This window comes from Sceloporus undulatus, chromosome 3 (genome assembly GCF_019175285.1).
Source record: "Sceloporus undulatus isolate JIND9_A2432 ecotype Alabama chromosome 3, SceUnd_v1.1, whole genome shotgun sequence".
Taxonomy (NCBI): Eukaryota; Metazoa; Chordata; class Lepidosauria; order Squamata; family Phrynosomatidae; genus Sceloporus; species Sceloporus undulatus.
Window position 1 is genome coordinate 66301521 of NC_056524.1, and position 18244 is coordinate 66319764.

Here is an 18244-nt window from a genome sequence, read left to right on the forward strand (position 1 = left end):
GCCTTTTTGTTTAAGATGAGTGTAAATATTTTGGGCAAATATGGTAATGTATTCTTACTTACCTAGTAACATCTAGTAGACTAATGACCAAATGACTCTGAATAATTAATATTTTGGTTAGAGAGCAAGTAGTCCTTATTGTGGTAATCAAATGAGGTAGGAGACATGACATATTTGGTGGGCATTTTTATTACTGTTTTTATTGGTTCCAGGAATTATAACGTTCTTTTCCACTGTTGTGCCCAAAATGTAGAAAATGCCAAACTTCTTCAGCAAAGGGCAGGACCCCATTTTTCTGGGGTATTAACTGAGAGGACCAGTACAGCCCACTAGCTTCCAACAGTTGCCTGCCTCCATTGTGGCAGTTGTATTTTTTTCAGACTTGTGTAGAGTGGTAAGGGAAGGCACTGCCACTCCACTTCTCTGCTACCCGCCCCCCGTGGAGAGCTACATCAGGCACATAGGGTGGCCAAGGTTGCTCTCGGCAGAGCTGGTATGGCACAAATGCCTGAATTTGAGGAGACCTTATTTGGAACTGGGCATTTAAGACCTAACTTATTCCAGAGAACCTTTTTTCTAAGGGTCACCACTGCTGCCAGGAGTGAGTATGAATGGTGCAACGTGTTCTCTGTTTCAGTTGATTGCACATGTTGCCATATCTAAGAGCAGGGCTGGTCCTACCTGAAACAGCAGAATAGGGCACCGTGTCTATGTTTCAGAAATGTTGTTGCTGTGTGCCTTTTATTTCTGACTATGACAATCCTAAGGCAAACCTATTACAGGTTTTTCCAGGGCTGAAGTGTGTGACTTGTCCAAGGTTGTCCACTGGGTTTCCATGGCCAAGTGAGGAACTGAATCCTGAACTCCAGAGTCATAGTCCTACCTCAAACCACTACACCACGCTGGGGTACGTAACTAGAAATGCTACATTTCAAAAATTCTCACATGTATGATTTACACATACAATGCTTCCATTTAGGACTTTATTCCATGAGCCCCATTCTCACAACGGTCATGCTAATAATAATAAAATGGGAACATATCACTTTCCAGACAACTAACACTGCATCTCTCTCAGTTACGCAACTGGGGCTGCTGCTTTCATTGCACTCTCTTCCTGACCTCTCCCTTAACCCTGCTTTATGTCCAACACAGCATGCCTTTAGGGATTATTTTTGCCCCCCCCTTTTTTTTTTCTGTGCAATTCCAGAGCTCTGTTGCTGCAATTTAAGTTTTGAAAAGTTTTTTTTTAAAAAAAGAAAATAAATAAAGAAAAAATAAAGAAAAGTAATCAGGTCACTTTGGAATAGTGAAGGGGAGGGGGGAGATTTCCACATTTGTTACAACTGCCTTGGGAGTGACATTTTGCACTTGGGAACTTGTGTGATTGCAAGGTCACTCATGGGTTTCCCCTGTGAAGGAAAAGGGATGGGTAGGGTACAGGGCTGCTACAGGCTGGAGGCATTATTGTGTAATGAGTGTCACCAAAGCCACATCTTTCCTGGCGTAATTGTGGTTTAAAGGTTGTGTTCAGTAATGTCCTCAGAAAAATTTAAACAGTGTACATTTGGAAGAATGTGCTAAAGTGCTATACATACTTGTGTGTATGTCAAAAATTTTATTCCAAAAAAGTGACCCCAAAAACCTGGGTCGACTTATACATGGGTCAATACGGTAAAAGAGTAACCAATTGGGAATAAAAGAGACTCATTAGAGGCAAGTTGATGTGGCCAAGTCCTCCCCTTAAAGCTCCATGTGTGAGCCCTGCCCCAATTGCTCCAACAGTCGCCCAGAGCACCCCACCACCACCACGGCCAGCACTTCTCCCTCTCCCAGGTGGGGCTTCCCTTTGAGAGCCTCCAGGGCTGCTTTAAACCTGGATGGGAAGTGATGACAGAGCTCACAGATCCAGTTTAAAACAGCCCTGTCTTTTTCTTCTCCTTGGCGTCCCCCCACTCCCCCCATTGGCTTTATCCTGAGAGGTACCCAATGTGTGGGGGAGAGTGGAGGGAGAGCCCTGACTCCCAGACCATCCCAAGCTCTCGACTGTTGGAACAATTGGGGCAGGGGTCACATGTGGAGCCTGTAAGGAGGGCTTTGTGGGGAGGACTCGGCTGCATCAACTTGCCACTGGTGAGTCTCTTTTACTTTTTCTCTTATGCTCGATATTTTACCCTCAACCTATCCACAGGTCACATCAAAATCCCTGATTTTGGCCCCAAAACCTGCCTTTACATATACATGAGGTTGAGGTATAACCGAGTACATACAGTAAGTCTCACTTTGCAATATAAAAAAGCAAAGGTAGCTGCATTGAAGAAGAATACTCCAAAATCCACATATGAGCAATACTTTTTATTAGAACCAATGAACACGATACAAAATAATGAGTCCACTAATAACTGTTAGAAGCCTTAGCTATTGTTTTGCCAGAAATGAGCAGAAATCATGATACTATAAAAAGCTCCAGAGTGATTTCAAATTGTTCCTTGATTGGTTGCCAACTATGAAGACAAACTCATCAAATGCATATGCTGTTAAAGTATTGAGTATGGTATGGAATACCAAAAAGAAAATAAGTTAACAAGGAGGTCATACTGAAAGAACAGGCTGCCGTGAGTGTTCTGGACCTGCATAAGACCTTGGTTTCAGCCATTGTACAAGGTTGCACCATTTCTTGCATAACTCCTTCCTCCAAAGAAACAACTTTTCCTGTATGTTTTTACAGCAGCAACTGATCCAGAGCTTAAAAACATTATTTGGGGGTGCACTACTCCCAGATTTCCCCAGCTGGCAACTACTGGGAATTGTAGTCCAAAAGGTTACCTGTTTCAAAGCTCTGAACTTGACATTTCTGGATGCCATTGAGGACTTCAGCAAGAGTTTTGGGTGAAATTTGGAAGGGGGAAGAAGCATGGAGGATATTAAGAATGTTTAAGATATTCTGTGTTTTTCAAACTTTGGTTCTCCATATGTTTTGGACTTCAGCTCCCAGAATCTGTCATCACAGGCTGTGCTGGCAGAGGAGTCTGGGAGCTGAAGTACAAAACAGCTGGAGGATCAAAGGTTGATAACTCCAGCTTTAGATGCTGTACTGTGCAGCGCGCAATTCTAGGCATGTCTGCTCAGAAGTTAATTCTCATGGGCTGAGTAGATCATATTCCCAGATAAGTGTGATAAAGACTGCAGCCTCACACAGATAGATTAAACATTTTAAGTAAAGTATACCCCTGATAAATCAGTTAGCAAATTTGATTTGATTTTACATTAAATGTGGTTGTTAGTAAACGGTACACTCCTGTGAAAAAGAAAAGCCACTCCTACAATTTTGTTTTAAATGAAACCCATTTTTTTCTTAAATGCAAATATATGTAAGCAAAAATGATTGGCTAAGTAAAACTTATATGCTTCATCAGTTAAGAATTCTTTTTTAAAAAAATTAAAGTGCTATTAACTTCCTGAGCTTTTCTGCAATTCTAATGAAATAAAGTCTAATCTTTCTTAAATACATTCACTATCATTTTATGGATTTTATGTTGGAACCTTTTCTTGCAGACAGGGATCATACTGAAATATAAAGGAGAAGAAAGGCTTGTAAAAGAAACACTAGATTTATTTAGTCAAGCCAGCAGAAATGCTAGCAAAACCTCAACGTAAACTGTTACAAGTACACCCCAGGCACATGTGCAATGGCAAGTCATGATGATGTGGTTTGCTGGTGGCTGACAGTGTCCACTGTTGAGGGCCAGTGATGTGGGAGAGTGACACTGATGCCCTTGTGGGGAAAACATGTAGGGACTGTTAATACAGCACTGTGATGGCAAAACATTTTGATATCTGGGGCAGATGAAACATGCTGGCTGGAAGATTGTGGGAGAGAGAACTTTTCCAAGCTTTGGCACATTCCCTCTTCATAACCCTATAACAGTCCCAACCATTTCAACTAGGACTGAGCTATATTAAAAATGAAGTACCAGATGCAAATTCTGGATACAGTTTCCCAGTGGAAAAGACTGGAGAAGTTATACAGAGGTACTATTGTGATAATATAGATCTTCTTATATGTTTTAGGATGCCTCTTGCTTTATTCCTCTCTTCCTATCCAACCATGTCTCCCCCATTGCTGGTGTAACCTGGGTAGGGTTTCAGAAGACCTGCCATCTTTGTTTACTGCCATGCCAACAGTAGAAAGGAAGAAGTAGGAAGATGAGAAGATATTAGGACCCTTCTTACATCTTAAGCATGGCTCAAAAGAAGCTACAGACACATCTGGGCTGATGAAGCGGAGCAGAAGAAGCAGCCAGCTTTCGTCCAGTATGTATGTTTCCCCATCTTGAAGTGTAGGTAGGGTAGGAAATAAGAGAGAAGGCACCTGCTTGTGATCATGACATTACAGTGGAACCTCAGTATCCACAGGAGATCCATTCCAGACCACCCCATGGATACCAAAATTCACAGATGCTCAAGCCCACGTTGTCTCCAATGGCGGTGGGTGATATATAATCCAGTTCTAGTCCCAGACAGAGTTATCCCATTTAAGCAACTGTATTTATATAAACCAAACTGATTCAATTGGTCTACTGTGGTTGGGATTACTAAGTGGATCTTGGCTATTACTGACACATGGGTAAGTGTCCAGCGCATCCTAGTCTACTTCTAAAGCTATTGGTATCACTGATGGTTTTCAGGAAAATTACAGCTGTTTCAGCAAAGGAAGTACAGTGGGATCTCGGTGGGATTTGAGCATCTGCAGACAGCAAGCCTATGTAGTTCCCAATGGCAGCATGTGCATGTGGCTGCATCACCATTAGGGACAGCCCCCATTGTCCCTAGTAGTGGCATGTGCATGCAGCCACACTGCCATTGGAGACAACAGGACCTCACCTGAATATATGGGTACATGTCTATCCAACCCTATATCAAATAATCTCTGGATGGTGTACAGTAAAATCAGTAGTAACAGGTCACAACAATTATAACAGCAACAATTATTTAAACAGACTGTTTAAACACAGTGATGAGTTAAAACAGATTTAAAAGATCAAAACGGTTTAATAACCCGCTCCAATAGCATTTGAAGTAAATAACTGAGCCGAAAGGTTTAATAAACAACCATGTTTACTTTGCACCTAAAGAAAACCAATCAGGTCTTTAGGGGGCAGGCATTCCACAACTAGAAAGGCAAAAACCTTGTGATAATATAAGGATGCTGCCCAAATTAAGATGTAAGACTGGTAGAAGTAAATCGATTTATTAAGCGATGCTATACGCTCTAACCAGTCTCAGCCTTTAGGGAGCAGGTACTTAATTGTTATTGCAAGCACCTTGAATTCAAACCAAAAGTGTACTGACTGTCATATTTAGGCCTAAATGTTCTTTGGTACCAGCTCAAGACATGTTGGCGGGGTACAGACCGCCGCTTTGCAGCGGTCTGGCGCCGCCACCAGAAGGTCCGCGGGGGAGCCGGAGCCTTCAAACGGCCCGACTCCCGCGCGGACCGAAAAAAGAAGCTCCAAAATGGAGCTTCTTTTGGCGTCGCGTTTGCGACGTAGCGAGGCGCCAGGGGCGCGCTCGCTACGTCAGCAGCGGCGCGACGCGTCTGGACGCTAAGCGTCCGCTACGCAAAGATGGCGGCGCCCATGTAGAAAGGGCGCCGCCATCTTGTACGGACGGAGTCCGTAATAGGCCCAGGGGCGTCTAAAAGAGACGCCCCTTTTTTAAAATGGGACGTCCTCCGGACGTCCCAAAGGGCCGTCTAGAAAGCCCCGTTGTTTCTTCAGACGAAGAACAAGATGCTAGCCATTCCACCAATCCTGACACAGAGGCTAACTGGTCTGGCATTTAGCAGGGTATTATCCTCTATTCCACTGAGGCAGCAGGCTAGTTTAGGAGGACCAGGAGCGGGATACACATTGCCATCCTGGAACAGATAGGGATGACTGGAAGGCTGTTGTTACTGAGTTTGGTTTTATATAAATTTTGGGTGCCAAGCGATCAAAAATCATGACCCCTGACTGACCCCATCGCAAGCCGCCATTACCCTAAAAGTGAGCCGACTACATAGCCAGCAAGCTTGCTAGGCTTGGTCACAGAAAAAAAGGTAAAATGCAAACCTTTCATCAGGCAGCCCAAAGAGAAGAGGACAAAGGAAGTAGCCTCTCTCCTAATGAGCGAGTGATTGTCTTAACAGCTCTGCCATCTAGATATTTGTCTTCCCCTGAAAAGTGTCAGACCTCTTCTTTGTGTATCCATTGTGTAAGTTTCAGCTTAGACAAAAGATAGCCATCAAGACCTTTGTTCACCAGGTAGCCATAGCCTGAGGATATGTTTCGCAGTATAAATAGGACCTAGATTTCTGCCCTCATTGGGCTTGTCGAACTGAAGTTCCAAACCTCATTCCTTGCTTGTAGAGCACCTCGCTCCGAGCTTGTGAACCTTGAGCCCTGGGCTCTACTGAAATCACTCGAGCTAAGCCAAAAGCTCACTGTCTCTTGGGCCTCATGTTAGCTTTGCCTGCCGGAACTCAGCTCCCAGCCACCGCAGTCGCCACTTGCTTTTCCCGTTCCTGCGGCTGTGCTTCACCATCCACCCTCCCTCACATCCGTCGCTTTGGAGAAGACTCCTAAGGTAATTATCCCAAGGTGCCTCTATCCTTTCTCCATTGGCAGAGTGAGATGCTCTGTTAGGCAGACTATTTTGAGTATTATAAAAAAGGAAATAAATTATTACTTATTTATTCATTATAATTGTTATTTATTTACTGGGAAGGATGGAGACAGGTGCTTGTGAAAGCTTCTGTCTTAGCCATCAAAAATTTAGCTGTCTTTGGGTACTCTGAGTATCTTGAAGAAATAAGGTGGCACTTGCTGTTCCACCTCAGGGACCAAAATTTCTTGAGCTGGCCCTTGTAGTTTTGCTCAGCTAACTGTGATACAACCCCATTATTAATCCACTATATTGGCTCATCTTTACCTTCCAATCGAGCAGGACTTAAAATGCTGCTCTTGTCACACAGTAACTTGTAAGTATAACTTGTGCTGTGAAACCATACTTTGCAGGATCATGTAAGTGATATCTATGTGACTAGTCTAAGAGAAGCACAGTCTGATCAGTTAATCTAGCATCCTTTTAAAATGGATTTTCTATAGTACGTACAAATGAGGGGGGGGGGAGGGAAAGGGAGAAAAGATCTAACATTTACTTAATTTCTTCCTAAAGAAGTATGATGGATGCTTATATATTTTAAATGCAAGAATTTTAATACTGGGCAAATAATTAGGTGCTTAGGGAAGTTATTCTAGGAAAAAGTATATAGGGACATATACCCTAACATCCAATAAATTTCTTAGGGTGGCTAAATGCTGCTATGTTTAAATCATAGCACAGGTGAAAAATGAAGGTTTGTTTTTCAGACTTGACCCCACTATCATTTATACCACCCTGTTTTAATTTTATAGAGCCTGTGTGGTGTAGTGGTTTGAGTGGTGGACTAACAGAAACCAGGGTTCAGTTCCTGCTCAGCTATGAAACCTGCTGGGTGACCTGGGAAAGTCACATGCATTCATCCTAAAGGGAGGTAATGGCAAACCTCCTCAGAACAAATCTTTCCAAGAAAATCCCATGATAGGTTTGCCTTAGGGTCGCCATAAGTCGACTTGATGGAAACGATTCAAAAGAACACAACAACAGTTGCAGTCTTCTTTATGCCAGCATAAACTTTTTTTGCTTTGTGATTTTGCAATTTTTTCATTTCAGTGTGGGAAAGTTGGTGTTTTATTTTTGCCACTCCCATAATCCCTCATCCAATTGGAAGATTTGAGAACTGTAGCCCAAAACATCAACAATACGACTTTCCTAAGTTTTATTAGTTCTTTAATAAAACCTCCAGTAGTATCTCTGCCCGTATATCTCTACCCTTTAAATAAACCTCAGTAGACTCAGTAGGATCTTCCATTAAGCAGGGTAAGGCAGCCATCTCAAACAGCAGATCTGAGATGTTGTGAAAGAGCAGCAAATTGTTTACTCTGTTGTTATTCTTGCCTTTTCCCTGCCAACGATGGGGAAAGGTATTTGTGGGATTTTCTGTTATGCGTGCCAAAATAACTTGGCCACCTTTGCATACTGTGCATCTTGACCTGGGTGAGGGAGTGTGTGGCATTTGTTACTGTGCCTCAGACAGCAATATGTCTTGGCACAACTTTGCATATGAACCATCTGTCTAGAATATGCCCCTGTCCCCCAAATCTTCCAACAATATTTACACTACCTGTTTTCCCACCCACACACTTGCCTGGAAGAAAAACCTCTGAATGTCATAATGAACTTCAAGAAAGAAGAAAAATAAGCAAAACTTTGCATGCAGAATTCAAGACGGCTGTAGCAGCGTCTATCTTTAGCTGCAACAGTGAGTCACATCATTGTGATCTGACTGCATGGCTAGGCTGAGGTAATATGCAGGCCAGGGGACTGAGACAAAGCATGATGGGATTAATGCTGTAAAATTCCACTACTCTCCCAATCAGGTTTATAGAGACTTAAGAGGCTGTGGGCTTTTTTTCAGCCCAAGGATAATTACTTGAAAAGCATGGATGCAGATTCCACACTCCAAGGAGTTATAAAGAAAGTGGAATAACGTCCAGAATATACCCACATTTCCTTGAATAATGTGTGAGAGTATCTATGTATCCGTGTGCTAAGTGTCACGTCCAACTAGCCCTACCAGCCACTCCAAGCTAATGCTGGATTTTCTTGGATGATGCAGTGTTGCTTAGCAACATTGCTAGGCAGCAGGCAATACATGATGCATAGCACTGGCAACTGTGTAGTGCGGGACCGAATTCTATTATTGTTCATTAAGCTGTAAAATATTAATTTGTAGTTTGCAAACAAAAACTATGCCAAGAGATTATGAACCTACTTCTCGTAAACCATCCTCCCCATCAATGTGTCACAGAACCTATTGACTCCAGTTACTACGGGCAGCCCCGGGTTGAATTTAGCCTGATGTAGGTAAAATATGGATGGAATTCATGAGAATCAGCTACTTCTCATGCCTTGGGTAAAAGAGGCTGATATGTGCAAACACTTCTCAAGGTGACATTGTGCAAATTATGTGGCATTTATGTACAGGCACTCAAGTAGGTCGGGGTGGGGGAGAGAGAAGTCACCTTGTTGTTCTCAGTTGCATAAATACTAGGAGGGGAAGCAATTCAGAGAGAATAAAAGAAGCACAGATTTGATAAAATGTGAAGACTTTTAGAGAGGTGCAAATCTGCTGAAAGAAAAGTGTTTAGATGCATTGAGATGATGATTACTCATATTGGCTCTGCCGGCCAACATGCAGGATTCAATTAGAAGTGGTCTCACTAAAAAGTTTTTTAAGACGTGGAGGATGGAGAGGAGGATTCTGAAAGCACATGAGGCCAGAATTCATTGCTCGTCAAAGACCTTGAATGCTGTATCCTGTGCAGTAGGATGGTTATGTATCTTCTGTTTCAAGTGGGTTGGAGGATGAGCTTGTTTGGAGCAATAATCTACCTGAAAGCCTATCCAGATAAGGCTGGAACTGGGATGACAGAACAAAGAACATAAAGCTGACCAGAAACCATTAGCATCTGAAGCACAGATTGACCAGGCACACAAGTCACCAGTACAGGGACTATGATATTCTCCTTTCTGTCATTCCAAGTCACCTTGCCACCTGGCGTGATATACTGACTATTTCAACTAGATGTATAAATGAGCCAGCATGGTATAATGGTTTGAGTGCTGGACCATGACTCTGGAGGTCAGAGTTTGAATCCTAGATTGGCCATGTAAACTGACTGGGTGATTTTGGGAAAGTCACACTCTCTCATCCTCAGAAGATAGCAATGGCAAAGGCAAAACTCTGAAGAAATTTGCCAAGAAAACCCGGTGATAGGTTTGCCTTGGGGAATTTGAATTCCATAAATTGGAAATGAGTTGAAGGTACACATTACCACCTCCACCACCATACTTGTTGTGGAACTCTGCATGGTCTCTTGTCATGTCTCTCATTCTTCCTTTTTTAAGGTAGTCATTCTTTTGTTACGTGAGGTTAGTACTGTTCTGTAATTCATTTAGAATTGAAATATAAATTTTAGATTTATCCAATCTGAGGGTTCAGGAAAGATTACAGGATTACATTACTATTTTGTCTAAGGGATTATAATTCTAATTATATTGCGGTGTGCTCCCTACTCCGAGCAATGAGAACTTCTAGAGGCAGCACTACAGGATTTAATTTTCTTTAAAAGAGATTACACTGGAGACTTATGGCATACTTTGTAATATTTGCTTCAGTTACAAATACACCATAAGTGGAGGACAATACATTCCTATAAACAGACAGTATAATCTGCATCAGATTTCCCAAAAGTAACCTGTGTAATCTTCCAAATGTTACATCCCAGATTCTGGCTAACTCAAGCTGCAAAATTCTCAGCTCTCTCTCTTAACTCACAAATAAACTCATGAATGAGCACCAGGTTCTTGGCTCCCCAATTTCTTGCAATAAAAACAGCATAGACAAATGTAGTTATTTACTGTAAAAATAGGTTTGTTGTTAACTGCCTTTGGATTGACCTCAACTCATGGTGATCCTGTGAATGAGACACCTCCAAGACACCCTATCCTCAACAGCTCTACTCAGGTCCTGAAGACCAAAGGGTGGTGGGATGCACCCTTGCCTGGCCCTCTTTCTGATTAGAAACCAAGCGTGTTTTCTGCTGTTCCAGAGAATAGGACCTGGAACAATGGATACAAGATACAGGAAAAGAGATTCCACTTAAACATTAAGAGGAAGTTATCATTTTCAAGTTCACGTTAGCATTTTTTAATTCATTTATCTGAGTTGTCCTATAGCAAACTTAAATGGCAAAAATAACAAATAATAGCAAGATAAGACAATACCCACAGAGAAAAAAGGAGGTCTCAGAGGCAATTATAAGATACATCAGAGCTATAGAGTATATAGCAAGTTATAAAATAATATCAAATTGCCTAATTATCCCTAATTATCTGATAATTACCTAATGGCAATTGTCCTATACCTAAAGCTCTCATAAAGATAACAACATAACACAATAAAATAAATAAAACTCAGTTAAAGACTGAGAGTTGCCACAAGCAGCCATTGCTTTTCATGTGTGGTAGGTGATCTTCCAAAGGTAAGATATTTCTTAATCTTTGAAGGCTTTTTTTTTTTACACAATTCATAATAAAGGAAAATCAGATCTCTGAATGCTGTGGGAAATCTCCATGCACACAGGAGAGTCTTTTGTTAATAAAATCACTTTATACAGTATATGAGGTTGGGGATGGGGGGTAGCATGCTCTGCTTCCTTGTGCATGAGTGTCTGAGTCCTCATTCACGTGTCATTTTTTTTTTTTACTGGAACAATGCAAATAACCTCACTCACACATTCTGGGTTTATTATTCACCCCATGGAACAGCATCTTTCTGGGAAGTTCAGTTGCTCACAGATGTGGGCACCCTTCATTTGTCCCCACACCCAGCCGGACAGAGGGGGGGTCAACATCCTTTTTTTCTCCCCCCTTTTCCTCTCTCTTTCCTCTTTTCTCCCCAGTGGCAGCTGTTATTCTGGGGAAGGAGCAGGGATGTAGCCAAGGGGGGGAGTTCTTGGGGTCTGGACCCCCCCTTCCATTAGATAAAATGAATGGTGTGTGCTGCCACGCCCCATTATAATGGTGGCACTTAGTCTGGACCCCCCTTCCCAAAATCCTGGCTACGTCCCTGGAAGGAGTGGTGCTTTCTCGACCACATGGACTGTTGATGATGCAAATATATTCGAAGCCCATTTTATCCCAAGTTTTATGGAGAGTTTTATCCTGAGTCTCTTCAGGTCTATTTGCATCATTGTTCACATAGCAGACAATGCAAATCTTTTGTACAAACTCAGGGAAAAGCCCGATATCAATTACCCTGGGGTACATGGAGTTTTTGGCAACTCCCCAAACTTGAGTGCATTCAGGATGCATGTGATCCACAAGGATTCATCACAAATTTATCTTGGTAGTCATGTGAATAACCCCTGAAAAAGACTGGAATGGCATCTAATTCTTCCAGAAAGTGGTCACACGGTTGATGAGTTAGAATGCTCCTACTTCTTGTGTGTTTAATCCCCACAGCTAGAGAGTGCCCGAACAGAGCTTAGCCTTAGCAATATCCTGATTATATTTTTGTAATATGGTTTCTATGTCAATGAAGGGTTTTCTGAAACTTCAGAAATGCTCAAACACAAAATGCCTATTTGTTCAACTTGTATGCATACCATCCTACTAAATGGAGTTACACTAATGCTGATCTACCTATATATTGGTCAGCAGTTATTTGTGTACCTGCTACTCCACTGAAAAAAATGGTGACTGCAAACCATCAAAGCTGAAATTCAAACAGTACCACATCCTGACTGCCTAGTCCTTCCACCAACTTGTTCTGGTCACCGAAAACTCCCTCCCTTGGCTCCACTCCCATTATGCCTTAAGAGTGCCAGCCACACATATGATTACCTGGATTTTCCAGGTATATGCAGGGTAAAAGGCAGTTCTTTTTAAATCAGATTTTTGGCAAAAAGCCCTGCATTGCCTGCAAATTGTTACGAATGCTGTGGGTCCAAGTTGCAGCAGCTGTGAGGTGAGTTTGGGTTTTTTGTCCAGTGTAGACATGCACTGATTGTCTGGCAACAGTGGAGAGAACTCTCAGAGAGATATTTCTGACCACAGAATTATATTTCTCAGAATTATATCTCTTCTGAGAGATATAATTTTGAGAAATATAATTCTGAGGTAAGATTGTTTGAAACTGCTTAAATGTTTCCTTAGAAAAGTGGTGAGGCAGAACCTCTGGATGGAAACAGTATAGAACATGATAAGTTAACAGTGTTAAGGAAGGGCACCAGCCAATTGTTACTTGGAAGTAGGTTGATAGGTATGTTCTTTACTGACAGTGCAAAGAGATCTAACTGAGGCTGCATTAATTTTCGGGAGATGCATAACTGAGGCGATAATATTACATGTAGGTCCCTTGCTCCCGCACCATCAGACACTGATAGGATATACAGTAATCACTTTTTCCATTACAAATAATCTTGGTGGTGGAGAAAAATTTCCCAGGGATTAATGTCCAGCTGGAGTCAATGGCACTCAGCTGTGCTTCAGTTCATCACACAGCTCCTCCTGGTTGGTGATTGGTCCAAGGAAATGCCTTGCACCCAAATTACAATTGCTAAATGAAACTACTATCTCTGATGGGATGAAAACAATAAACAAATCTTCAGCCAATACAATTACTTGTGCCATTTCAAATTATACATATAGCCACATCCATTTTATTATAGCATCAGGCATTGTTTCTCCTTGTACTCCTTCTCTGTGTAGTGTCTGTTTCCAGAAATTGCCAAGGGAAAGAACCAGCTGGTTTCTCTAATGTGGGTCATAGTTGGATCAAATGGTTTCACTCTCTCTCTTCATGGAAGAACACAATTATAACACATAGGACTCATATTAACACACATGAAAGCACTAAGATTCATGCTGATCCTGCCAGACTGGTCCAGTTTTTACATGCTGAATACAATTGTTGTACATTTAGGCATCTGGAATGAAAAAGAGGTTTAGAAAGAACCTGGATTGTTATGAAATCTATCCTTGCACTAAAGTATTTAATATCCCACTTTAGTATAGAAAGGAGAGAGAGAGAGAGAGAGAGAGAGAGAGAGAGAGTATCGAAAGTGTGTTTGTATACCTACTATACTCTAGTACAATGATACACATACACACACAGTACTAATACATGTCCTTCTTTCCTTGCTGTATTCTTCAGAATTGGCAGTTACAATAAATAGATTATCCAGGAGCAGGAGCTGTAAAAAGCAGTTTTCAACAGGCAAACAATTGCAAACAATACATACAATTCACATTAGTTCATACATATGTAACTATTTCAAACTCTGATCCCTGTATTTCATTTAGATCACTCTTTCCCACTAATTCCAGCTGCAAGGAAAAGGCACTCTGTATCAGGTTCACTGGAGGAGGAGTTGGAAAGAACATGTTCTGCTCCAAGCAGCATGAATGAATCATCAGGATGTGTGGGTACAAATGCATGCATTTGTATACACCCATGTGCTTGTGCACAAGCATATCCAGGGCCATGCAGCAAAATATGGCAAATCCAAAATCCACAAACAGCAGTACCTTTTTTGGGCAAACTCCAAAGCATAAAATACATTATGCAAGTTTTAGAAGCTTCATCAGATGAAGCATACAGGAGAAAAATGGCAATAATGTTAGAGTCACAGACATTCTGTCTGAGATGTTGTCATTAAAGATGGTATTAAGGGATTTCAATACATGCAGGGGTGACTCCCATTATTCACCATGTGAGGATTAGAGACAAAGAGCAATAAAAGATAGTTAACAAGGATGTACATGTACAGCCCCAAACTGCTAAACCAGCATTGGCTCTCAGTATCCAGTAGTTCTGACTAGTGTCATTCCACTAGTGCCTAGGTTCTCAAACAGTGGGTCATCCCCCCCTCCCCCAGGAGTGTCTGACAGTATCTGAAGAGGGGGAACAACTCAGGTGCTGATTAGTTCACCCTCCAGAGCAAGGGGGGATGCTTGGATTGGTTTTTCAGCATCCCCTTCAGTTTCAGATTGCATGGCAGGGAGTGAGAGTGTAAGAGAAGGAGGTAGTGTCAAGGTGTAGTGAGGAAGTTGGGGCTTGTGTGTGTGGTGTCAGTTTGGGAGGGCTTTGCTGCCCTCCTTCCTTCCCCTTTACTCTTTCCAAAGGCAAAATCGATTGGCTGGTGGCAAAATTAACCCTTTCCTTTCCCTTTGCTCTTTCTGAAAGGAAAATCTCTCATTTGTGTCTTTAAAAGAAGCAAAAACTCTTTCATTTCCTTTTGCTTTTTCCAAAGGCAAAATACTACAGGTGGTGGGGTTTCTATCTTTGGAAGGAGCAAAGTTAATCCTTTCCTTTCCATTTGCTCTTTCCAAATACTCATGCCTCACATTGAGTATAAACATTGTGTTGAGCTGGGTATTGAATTTATTGAAATTCGAATGATGCTAATTTGAATGATGCCATTTCTGTATAAAGTGTTAAAATATGAGTATAAATGTGTGAATGAAAATGTATGTGCATGCTGTGTGCCTTCAAGTCATTTATGACTTATGGCGATGCTAAACCAACACTATCATGGCAATTTATTGGCAAGATTTGTTTGCCATTGCCTTTCCCTGAGTCTGAGAGAGTGTGACTTGCCTATGGTCACCTAGTGGATTTCATGGCCAAGCAGGAATCAAACCCTGGTCTCAGAGTCCTAGTCTAACACTCAAACTGCTACACTGCACTGAATGAAAATGCACATACTAAAAAACAAAATACTTTTATGCATCTACTACATTGAATGGGAAGGTCCCCTTACATGTGCATGTAGATATAAAGGGGGGTCCAGGGAAATTTTTTTGAGAACCACTGTGCTAGCGCAAAACCTAATGTGCTCACTGACACACATTTTCAGACTATTACATGTACGTGGGGAGAATACAGCAAATTTTCTGGTTATACAGTCAGTTACAAAATCAACAGTGTGCCTAGGGACCCCAAATATGCTACCACTTGCATTTGCACTTGTTGGATTTAGGTCCACATTTCCCCAGTAACAACAATCAGAGTCATATTCCACAAACACAAGCACATTCCTAAGAGGAGACTCAGGGATCCTACACAACAAATGATGAGCAAATGTGAATTTCTTGCATTGTAATCCAATTGTTTAACAAGGTCCTGAATGAGGCTGCATTCTTATCTAATTGCTTTGAGAGAAACAGCACAGAGCAGGATAGAATCAAAAAGAGTGATTACATTCTATAAATATTGTATACTATTTACAGTATGAAAATATTCTTTCTTTGGGCAAGAACTAGCTGAGACTTCTAGGCTCTTTGTGTATACACAGCCAAATGTGTTCACTAGTTTTATTAAATTAAATCCATTTTAAAAATTATTTATAACATTTATTTCAATGAGATTGCTGTAAGTCAAACTTTTATTTTAAAAAATAATTGAAGGCTTTGAATGTTGGTGGGTTTTGCCTTTGAAGATACAAGCAAGTTGCAGAATGGAAGCAATGTCATAGGTAGCAAGTGACTTACTCAGAGTCAGAGCTCAGTAAAGTTACTTTTTAAACACTGTACTGCCTAGGTGACCCTGAGGAGTTATTATCTAAACAACTTGCTTTTACAAGCTCTGCTTGGGTCTCCTGTGAAAGGGAAATAATTTTTGACAGTAGCAAAGAAGTGATGTCCTTTGCTTCTTTCTTGTCACTGCTGCTTTAACCTCATTAGTCACGTTTCCAGATATCAATCTTCAGTCACATGGATTGGATGTGTGGAGGTTCAAAGTTCAGTACTATAGTGTGACACATACTTTTATCTTGGTTTTCTGTGAGTTTAATTTTCAAAATATGGGTGTCATCCTGCAACAGATAATTTTTCTTCTTCTTCAGAACTATGTAATGGAGCCCTCAGATGCCTTTGAAATTTAGAGTATTGAAACAAATCTCAGCTTTATAGAGTCAGAGGTCAATCTGGCATGCAGGGTGATCTAATGTCTCATTACAGCAAGCAGTTATTACAACTGCCAGGAACCAGCATGACATATTCCTTTGCCTTTGCTTAGACAGTAGCAGAGGCCACAACATTCCAAGACACAATAAGAGATATATAAACAGTACTCATATATTAGCAACAGCAAGAGCTACTTGCCTGCAGCATGCCTGATATCTCCACTGCAAGCCGCTAATCATTCTGCCAAGGTTAGCTATGCAAGGAAGTCACCAACCAAGCCATGACAATGGCTCATGATGTCAACCCAACCCAGTTCAAAATCAGATACAAAAAACAATTGAACTTTCCAGTACATGGCACTATAGTCCACTGAGCAGGAGGGCACTAGTAGTTCCTAACTTTATCGTTCCCTGCAGACATGAGTTTGCATCTGCTGTCAGTATAAACACAGCCTACAGCCTGGAATGTTACATGCTGTGTATTAGTTTAAAAAGCATGTTAACATTCCTTACAGGGTGTTAACATTTCTTGGTCTGCATTAGTATTAAAAATCGGTTTGTTATGCATTATTGACAAGGTATTGTTGCCTTGTAATTATTATTTCTTAAAATAACTCCAAAAATATAGCAGTGTCCAAAAGTTCTACCAAATGACTCCACCCCAAATCAATGTTTAGACTTATTTATTTATTGCATTTATATGCTGTCTTTCTTCTGGTGTGGGACCCAAGGCAATGTAACACATAAAATATTACTTGCTGTGCCAAAAAGTAATGGCATCACTAATTTTTATTATTCTGAAACCTTAAAAGATATTTTACCAAGATAAACTGACACTGGAAAAGTTTGGGTTTGACTACAATGCTTCTTTATAAAATATTAAAATATGAATATACATAAATGTGTGAATGAAAATGTATGTGCATGTCTGGGAATTGGAGTCAAATAAGTAACATTTCCAAGCTCTGAAAATAAGTAGTGTGTTGTTCCTGATGCAGTAACATGTTAATTTGCAATTTCTGACACAAGCTGTCAACAAAAAGTAAACCTGTTTACCACACAACAAAGAAAGAAAAAGTACTAGTAAAAAACAATGAGCAAACTTCATAACCCAGTAAAGAAAAAAAAAGTACAGTATTTGTAGGTCTGGTCCAAGATATTTTCTTGGCTGAGACGTAAAGTAGCAAATTGACTCTTCTGTCCAATCCCTAAGTAAAGGTGTATAGTACACAAAACAAGCTAAGCTACTGTGGCATTGGAGGAGATGATCCTCAAATATGTCTTCCCATCAATAGCAGTAAAAATATAACATTAATTAATTAAATAATTGAGAATGATATATCCTTTCAGAACTGCTGCCTGAGTTGGCTAAATGTAGGACCAGTTGCTACGTATTAGAAACACACCAGTTCCCCAGGTATAGGATCAAGTCTTCCTGTGACAACCATATTCCCAATGTTATGAGAGGAACTACATTATTCCAGGGCATAGTTTTAGGGCTCAGGATGCATTTGCCTTCATGATGTTAAGGAGATTTTAATCTTTCCAGTGCCTGGATTAAAGGCTGCCTGGGGACCCCATGTACACTGCCTTAACTTCAACAATTGGAGGAAAGCAGAACTGAAATA